Source organism: Protopterus annectens, unplaced genomic scaffold (assembly GCF_019279795.1).
Source record: "Protopterus annectens isolate FY-2018-M unplaced genomic scaffold, PAN1.0 ctg64662_obj.part0, whole genome shotgun sequence".
NCBI lineage: Eukaryota > Metazoa > Chordata > Ceratodontiformes > Protopteridae > Protopterus > Protopterus annectens.
Window position 1 is genome coordinate 1 of NW_025052711.1, and position 9,437 is coordinate 9,437.

Genomic DNA, 9,437 nt, shown 5'->3' on the forward strand with positions numbered 1-9,437 from the left:
GAGGTTTGCTATACAATTTACTTTACAGGAGGAGTCACTAGGTAAAGAGGGAGGAAAGTAATTAGAACACAAAATAAAAGCTTTGATGTCACCATGAAAGGAGGGATGTTAAGAGAATTAGACGAACTAAAAAATAATGACTTGGGCTGTCTTCAGAAATAGTCCTGTATTTCAAAACAAAACGACCACATAAACATTTAGATATATTTCTGATTTTAAATGCACAAATAAAATTAATTCTTCTTTACTTTAAATCATTAAATTCTAAGTATAAATAGTACTTATTTAAAAAACCAATTAAGATTATAAAATACATTTAAATTTGAGAGCAACTTCTAGAGGTTATAAATACTACAGTTAAAAATTAGGAAAAAGTCCTTGAGCGTACCCTAATTACCCAAAAACAACAAACAGTGTTATTGTTAAATATGTTAGCACAAAAATCATAGGATATAAGCTTGTTTAAACAGAATACAAGTAGATAAAAATGTTAACAAAAATAGTTACAACAAAGGTAAGTAAAAATGGTCCGGTATCCCATTTTTAAAAGTGGCGGGTCGCAGTTTTTAAACTGCTTGGGAGGGTTTTAACATCTTTCCGGGTAAAGGGGTAAAATTCCTCTATCCCAAGATAATTCAGTGGGTTATTTTTAATATTTTTTTAATTTCTGAATTTTTTTTTTTAATCCAATTTATTAGGAAATTATCCATTTTTGGGTAATCATGTTTTTAGGATAAATAAGGTTATCGTCTTAAAGTAATATAGGTACAGGTCTTTCAAAAATAAGTAGGAATCTAAACACTTCCCTAAGGTAAAAGGACTTAACGTTTTTATAATTTAAAGGACCCTTTCCTTATTTCAGGGGTTGCTTTCAAAGTTACAGGGGTTGTTAAGGAGACCTAGGTAAAAAGGGGAGCAGAAAGGTATTAGAACCCGAAAAAAGATCTTATATTTTAAAATACTATGTTACCAAAAATTAAAGAATGTTCTACCAGAAAACCATAAATGAAATTAGACTCTTTTGCAAAATCATCAGTTTTTGCTAGAAAAGTATGCAATAAACATTAGATATATTCTTGATTTAAATCACAAAATGTAATAATTCTTTTTGCTTTAAATCACTTAAATTAATCCTATTTTAAATTACTTAAAATACATGCGTAAATTTTATATTAAAACCTAATTTAATTAGTGACAACTTTAGAAGTACAGCATTAGCTCTTAAAATAGCAGAGAAACAGTCTTTGCGTACATATTAGCCAGAAAAATTAGCACATATTATCCAAAAGTTGGTTAACAAAAATCATAGGATAAACTTTGTTAACACAGAAATACAGTAAGCTTAAAACAGATATCGTAAAAATATTAAGCATACCATAGTAGGAGTTACATAAAAAGGGTTTCCTGTTTTTAAAAAGTGCGGGTTTGCAGTTTTTAAATGCTAGGGGAGGAGTAATATATTAACACTTTTAAACTATTGGGGCTAACCCTTTTATTAAAGAATAATCTCCTGTATATAATTTTTAATGTTATATTTTGAAATTATTTTTTATAATTTATTAGAAATTTTCATTTTTAATCAAGTTTTTAGAAACATGCAATAGTTTTGGAAAAGTATTTAGAAAAGGGGGATTTCTAAAAAGAATAGCCGGGATTCCTAACAAACCCCAAGGTAAAAGACTTTACCACCTTTCAAAATAAACACCTTTTCACATTACAGGGGGGTTTTCACTTTAAAGATATGGGGCTTGTTCACGAAGGAGTCACCTAGGAAAAGGAGGGGGCCAGAAGGTGAATTAGAAAACAGAAAAATAGTCTTATTTACATCATGAGCGGGATGTTTTACAGAGAATTTAGCCACTTATAAGAACCAAAGATAAAGAAACTTTAGTGCTACTTCTAAATGCGTGCAATTTAAATGGCAAAAACTTAAACTAAACACAATTAATATATTCTCTATTTTAACACAAAATAGAAATAGATTCTTCTTACTTTGCTTTAAATCCACTCTAAACGTAATCGCTAGTTATAAAGTATACTTATAGTTACAATAGCGACCAAATTTGTACATGAATTATAAAACCTACATTTAAAGCGCTTAGAGGCGAGGCAACTCTCTAGAAGTCAGCTCAGCTAGTCTAGCTCTACACTGTTACAAATATTGCAGAGAAAACAGTCTTTGGAGCGGTACCATAATCTAGCCCAGAAAGCAGCAGTTAACAGCTTGTTTATCGCTGTGAAGTATGGTTAGCACAAACAAATCATAGGATATAATGCTTTGTTTAACACAAGAATATACAAGTAAGCAATAACAAACAGTGATTAATCCTGTAATAACATAGTTACGACATACCAAATTAGGTAGGGATGTTACCTATAGGATCCAGGTATACCTCAGTTTTTAAAAAGTGGCGGGTTCCTGCAGGTTTTTTAAAACCTCGCTAGAGGGGGAGGAGTAAATATATTAAGCACTCTTTCCCGGGCTAGGCCGTAGCGGGGCTAAAACAGTCCTCTACTATACCCAAAGCTAGCCTAATTGTATTAATGTTTTTTATAATTTCTTTGAAATTTTTTTTTTTTTTTTAATCCAATTTATTAGGAAATTATCCAATTATTTGGTGTAATTCAGTGTTTTTAGGAGCTGAGACACTGACAGATTAGTACTTCTTGGAAAAGTAATATTAGGTAAATCCAGGTGCATTTCCTGAAACTAAGGTAGCCGAGGATCCTACACAGCAACTTCCAGCCTAAGGTAATAAGTACTATTTAACCACCTTTTCATAAACTTTAAAGGGCAGCGTCTTCCACTAGTTTCAGCAGGGAGGTTTGTCCCTTTCTATACAATGTACTATGGGGCTTGTTCACGAAGGAGTCACCTAGGTAAAAAGAGGGAGGCCAGAAGGTGAATTAGAAAGCAGAGAAAAATAAAAAGTCCTTTGATGTCACCATGATATGGGAGCGGGTATATTTTTACAGAGAATTTAGACACTGTTAACTACCAAGGAACCAAAACGCATAAATGAAACTTTAGAGGCTGCTTCTTGCTCAGAAATGCAGTCGCTAGTATTTAAATGCTAGCAAAAACTATAGCGACCACACTAAACATTTAGATATATTCTCTGATTTTAAATGCACAAAATAGAAATAGATTCTTCTTACTTTGCTTTAAATCCACTCTAAACATAATCGCTAGTTATATATACTTATAGTTACAATAGCGACCAAATTTGTACATGAATTATAAAAACCTACATTTAAAGCACTTAGAGCGAGGCAACTCTCTAGAAGTCAGCTCAGCGCTAGTTTAGCTCTACACTGTTACAAATATTGCAGAGAAAACAGTCTTTGGAGCGGTACCATAATCTAGCCCAGAAAGCAGCAGTTAACAGCTTGTTTATCGCTGGCGAAATATGGTTAGCACAAACAAATCATAGGATATAATGCTTTGTTTAACACAAGAATATACAAGTAAGCAATAACAAACAGTGATTAATCCTGTAATAACATAGTTACGACATACCAAATTAGGTAGGGATGTTACCTATAGGATCCAGGTATACCTCAGTTTTTAAAAAGTGGCGGGTTCCTGCAGGTTTTTTAAAACCTCGCTAGAGGGGGAGGAGTAAATATATTAAGCACTCTTTCCCGGGCTAGGCCGTAGCGGGGCTAAAACAGAAGTAATTCTCAGCTGGGTAGATAGCCTAATTGTATTAATGTTTTTTATAATTTCTTTGAAATTTTTTTTTTTTTTTTAATCCAATTTATTAGGAAATTATCCAATTATTTGGTGTAATTCAGTGTTTTTAGGAGCTGAGACACTGACAGATTAGTACTTCTTGGAAAAGTAATATTAGGTAAATCCAGGTGGATTTCCTGAAACTAAGGTAGCCGAGGATCCTACACAGCAACTTCCAGCCTAAGGTAATAAGTACTATTTAACCACCTTTTCATAAACTTTAAAGGGCAGCGTCTTCCACTAGTTTCAGCAGGGAGGTTTGTCCCTTTCTATACAATGTACTATGGGGCTTGTTCACGAAGGAGTCACCTAGGTAAAAAGGAGGGAGGCCAGAAGGTGAATTAGAAAACAGAGAAAAATAAAAAGTCCTTTGATGTCACCATGACATGGGAGCGGGTATGTTTTTACAGAGAATTTTGCCACTGTTAACTACCAAGCAACCAAAACGCATAAATGAAACTTTAGAGGCTGCTTCTTGCTCAGAAATGCAGTCGCTAGTATTTAAATGCTAGCAAAACTATATCGACCACACTAAACATTTAGATATATTCTCTGATTTTAAATGCACAAAATAGAAATAGATTCTTCTTACTTTGCTTTAAATCCACTCTAAACGTAATCGCTAGTTATAAAGTATACTTATAGTTACAATAGCGACCAAATTTGTACATGAATTATAAAAACCTACATTTAAAGCGCTTAGAGCGAGGCAACTCTCTAGAAGTCAGCTCAGCGCTAGTCTAGCTCTACACTGTTACAAATATTGCAGAGAAAACAGTCTTTGGAGCGGTACCATAATCTAGCCCAGAAAGCAGCAGTTAACAGCTTGTTTATCGCACAGCGAAATATGGTTAGCACAAACAAATCATAGGATATAATGCTTTGTTTAACACAAGAATATACAAGTAAGCAATAACAAACAGTGATTAATCCTGTAATAACATAGTTACGACATACCAAATTAGGTAGGGATGTTACCTATAGGATCCAGGTATACCTCAGTTTTTAAAAAGTGGCGGGTTCCTGCAGGTTTTTTAAAACCTCGCTAGAGGGGGAGGAGTAAATATATTAAGCACTCTTTCCCGGGCTAGGCCGTAGCGGGGCTAAAACAGTCCTCTACTATACCCAAAGAAGTAATTCTCAGCTGGGTAGATAGCCTAATTGTATTAATGTTTTTTATAATTTCTTTGAAATTTTTTTTTTTTTTTAATCCAATTTATTAGGAAATTATCCAATTATTTGGTGTAATTCAGTGTTTTTAGGAGCTGAGACACTGACAGATTAGTACTTCTTGGAAAAGTAATATTAGGTAAATCCAGGTGCATTTCCTGAAACTAAGGTAGCCGAGGATCCTACACAGCAACTTCCAGCCTAAGGTAATAAGTACTATTTAACCACCTTTTCATAAACTTTAAAGGGCAGCGTCTTCCACTAGTTTCAGCAGGGAGGTTTGTCCCTTTCTATACAATGTACTATGGGGCTTGTTCACGAAGGAGTCACCTAGGAAAAAGGAGGGAGGCCAGAAGGTGAATTAGAAAACAGAGAAAAATAAAAAGTCCTTTGATGTCACCATGACATGGGAGCGGGTATGTTTTACAGAGAATTTAGCCACTGTTAACTGCCAAGGAACCAAAACGCATAAATGAAACTTTAGAGGCTGCTTCTTGCTCAGAAATGCAGTCGCTAGTATTTAAATGCTAGCAAAAACTATATCGACCACACTAAACATTTAGATATATTCTCTGATTTTAAATGCACAAAATAGAAATAGATTCTTCTTACTTTGCTTTAAATCCACTCTAAACGTAATCGCTAGTTATAAAGTATACTTATAGTTACAATAGCGACCAAATTTGTAAATGAATTATAAAAACCTACATTTAAAGCGCTTAGAGCGAGGCAACTCTCTAGAAGTCAGCTCAGCGCTAGTCTAGCTCTACGCTGTTACAAATATTGCAGAGAAAACAGTCTTTGGGCGGTACCATAATCTAGCCCAGAAAGCAACAGTTAACAGCTTGTTTATCGCTGTGAAATATGGTTAGCACAAACAAATCATAGGATATAATGCTTTGTTTACCTCAAGAATATACAAGTAAGCAATAACAAACAGTGATTAATCCTGTAATAACATAGTTCGACATACCAAATTAGGTAGGGATGTTACCTATAGGATCAGGTATACCTCAGTTTTTAAAAAGTGGCGGGTTCCTGCAGGTTTTTAAAACCGCTAGAGGGAGGAGTAAATATATTAAGCACTCTTTCCCGGGCTAGGCGTGGGCTAAAACAGTCCTCTACTATACCCAAAGTAATTCTCAGCTGGGTAGATAGCCTAATTGTATTAATGTTTTTTATAATTTCTTTGAAATTTTTTTTTTTTTTAATCCAATTTATTAGGAAATTATCCAATTATTTGGTGTAATTCAGTGTTTTTAGGAGCTGAGACACTGACAGATTAGTACTTCTTGGAAAAGTAATATTAGGTAAATCCAGGTGAATTTCCTGAAACTAAGGTAGCCGAGGATCCTACACAGCAACTTCCAGCCTAAGGTAATAAGTACTATTTAACCACCTTTTCATAAACTTTAAAGGGCAGCGTCTTCCACTAGTTTCAGCAGGGAGGTTTGTCCCTTTCTATACAATGTACTATGGGGCTTGTTCACGAAGGAGTCACCTATGTAAAAAGGAGGCCAGAAGGTGAATTAGAAAACAGAGAAAAATAAAAAGTCCTTTGATGTCACCATGACATGGGAGCGGGTATGTTTTTACAGAGAGTTTAGACACTGTTAACTACCAAGGAACCAAAACGCATAAATGAAACTTTAGAGGCTGCTTCTTGCTCAGAAATGCAGTCGCTAGTATTTAAATGCTAGCAAAAACTATGGCGACCACACTAAACATTTAGATATATTCTCTGATTTTAAATGCACAAAATAGAAATAGATTCTTCTTACTTTGCTTTAAATCCACTCTAAACGTAATCGCTAGTTATAAAGTACAGTTATAGTTACAATAGCGACCAAATTTGTACATGAATTATAAAAACCTACATTTAAAGCGCTTAGAGTGAGGCAACTCTCTAGAAGTCAGCTCAGCGCTAGTCTAGCTCTACGCTGTTACAAAGACAGTAGAGAGAAAACAGCTCCGGAGCGGCACCACACCAGCCCAGAAAGCAAACAGTTAACAGCTTGGTTTTATCATCGCACAAATATGTGGTTAGTAGTACAAACAAATTGGTAGGATATAACAGTTTGTTTAATGCCGGCAATATACAAGCAAGCAAAACAAACAGTGATTTAATCCTGTAATAACATAGTTACATATACCAAATTAGGTAGGGATGTTAATGAGTGGACTGAGGTATAATTTCAGTTTTAAAAGTGGCGGGTTCCTGCAGGTTTTTTAAAACCTCACTAGAGGGGGAGGAGTAAATATATTAAGCACTCTTTCCCGGGCTAGGCCGTAGCGGGGCTAAAACAGTCCTCTACTATACCCAAAGAAGTAATTCTCAGCTGGGTAGATAGCCTAATTGTATTAATGTTTTTTATAATTTCTTTGAAATTTTTTTTTTTTTTTTAATCCAATTTATTAGGAAATTATCCAATTATTTGGTGTAATTCAGTGTTTTTAGGAGCTGAGACACTGACAGATTAGTACTTCTTGGAAAAGTAATATTAGGTAAATCCAGGTGGATTTCCTGAAACTAAGGTAGCCGAGGATCCTACACAGCAACTTCCAGCCTAAGGTAATAAGTACTATTTAACCACCTTTTCATAAACTTTAAAGGTCAGTGTCTTCCACTAGTTTCAGCAGGGAGGTTTGTCCCTTTCTATACAATGTACTATGGGGCTTGTTCACGAAGGAGTCACCTAGGTAAAAAGGAGGGAGGCCAGAAGGTGAATTAGAAAACAGAGAAAAATAAAAAGTCCTTTGATGTCACCATGACCATGGGAGGCGGGTATGTTTTACAGAGAATTTAGACACTGTTAACTACCAAGGAACCAAAAGCATAAATGAAACTTTAGAGGCTGCTTATTGCTCAGAAATGCGGTCGCTAGTATTTAAATGCTAGCAAAACTATATGACCACACTAAACATTTAGATATATTCTCTGATTTTAAATGCACAAAATAGAAATAGATTCTTCTTACTTTGCTTTAAATCCAAGCGTAATCGCTAGTTATAAAGTACAGTTATAGTTACAATAGCGACCAAATTTGTACATGAATTATAAAAACCTACATTTAAAGCGCTTAGAGTGAGGCAACTCTCTAGAAGTCAGCTCAGCGCTAGTCTAGCTCTACGCTGTTACAAATATTGCAGAGAAAACAGTCTTTGGAGCGGTACCATAATCTAGCCCAGAAAGCAACAGTTAACAGCTTGTTTATTTGGAAATATGGTTAGCACAAACAAATCATAGGATATAATGCTTTGTTTAACACAAGAATATACAAGTAAGCAATAACAAACAGTGATTAATCCTGTAATAACATAGTTACGACATACCAAATCAGGTAGGGATGTTACCTATAGGATCCAGGTATACCTCAGTTTTTAAAAAGTGGCGGGTTCCTGCAGGTTTTTAAAACCTCGCTAGAGGGGGAGGAGTAAATATATTAAGCACTCTTTCCCGGGCTAGGGAGGGGCTAAAACAGTCCTCTACTATACCCGAAAAGTAATTCTCAGCTGGGTAGATAGCCTAATTGTATTAATGTTTTTATAATTTCTTTGAAATTTTTTTTTTTTTCCAATTTATTAGGAAATTATCCAATTATTTGGTGTAATTCAGTGTTTTTAGGAGCTGAGACACTGACAGATTAGTACTTCTTGGAAAAGTAATATTAGGTAAATCCAGGTGAATTTCCTGAAACTAAGGTAGCCGAGGATCCTACACAGCAACTTCCAGCCTAAGGTAATAAGTACTATTTAACCACCTTTTCATAAACTTTAAAGGGCAGCGTCTTCCACTAGTTTCAGCAGGGAGGTTTGTCCCTTTCTGTAAAATGTACTATGGGGCTTGTTCACGAAGGAGTCACCTAGGTAAAAAGGAGGGAGGCCAGAAGGTGAATTAGAAAACAGAGAAAAAAAAAAAAACCCTTGATGTCACCCTGACATGGGGCGGGTATGTTTTACAGAGAAATTTTGACACTGTTAACTACCAAGGAACCAAAACGCATAAATGAAACTTTAGAGGCTGCTTCTTGCTCAGAAATGCAGTCGCTAGTATTTAAATGCTAGCAAAAAATATAAGGACTACACTAAACATTTAGATATATTCTCTGATTCTAAATGCACAAAATAGAAATAGATTCTTCTTACTTTGCTTTAAATCCACTCTAAACGTAATCGCTAGTTATAAAGTATACTTATAGTTACAATAGCGACCAAATTTGTACATGAATTATAAAACCTACATTTAAACCCTTTGGGAGGCAACTCTCTAGAAGTCAGCTCAGGGTAGTCTAGCTCACCTGTTACAAATATTGCAGAAAACAGTCTTTGGGCGGTACCATAATCTAGCCCAGAAAGCAACAGTTAACAGCTTGTTTATCGCCGCGAAATATGGTTACACAAACAAATCATAGGATATAATGCTTTGTTTAACACAAGAATATACAAGTAAGCAATAACAAACAGTGATTAATCCTGTAATAACATAGTTCGACATACCAAATTAGGTAGGGATGTTACCTATAGGATCAGG

At 34.9% G+C, this 9,437-nt stretch overlaps 1 long non-coding RNA gene across 1 annotated transcript; it reads right to left on the minus strand.

Annotated features, from left to right (window-relative positions):
- Positions 1-1,742: 1,742 nt before the first annotated feature.
- On the minus strand, positions 1,743-6,401 carry LOC122792026. The gene is made up of 5 exons (XR_006363265.1): positions 6,306-6,401; positions 5,135-5,236; positions 3,944-4,045; positions 2,775-2,876; positions 1,743-1,767 (listed from the first exon to the last, which is right to left on the minus strand). It is a non-coding gene; the product is annotated as an uncharacterized LOC122792026 (long non-coding RNA).
- Between the last annotated feature and the right edge of the window lie 3,036 nt (positions 6,402-9,437).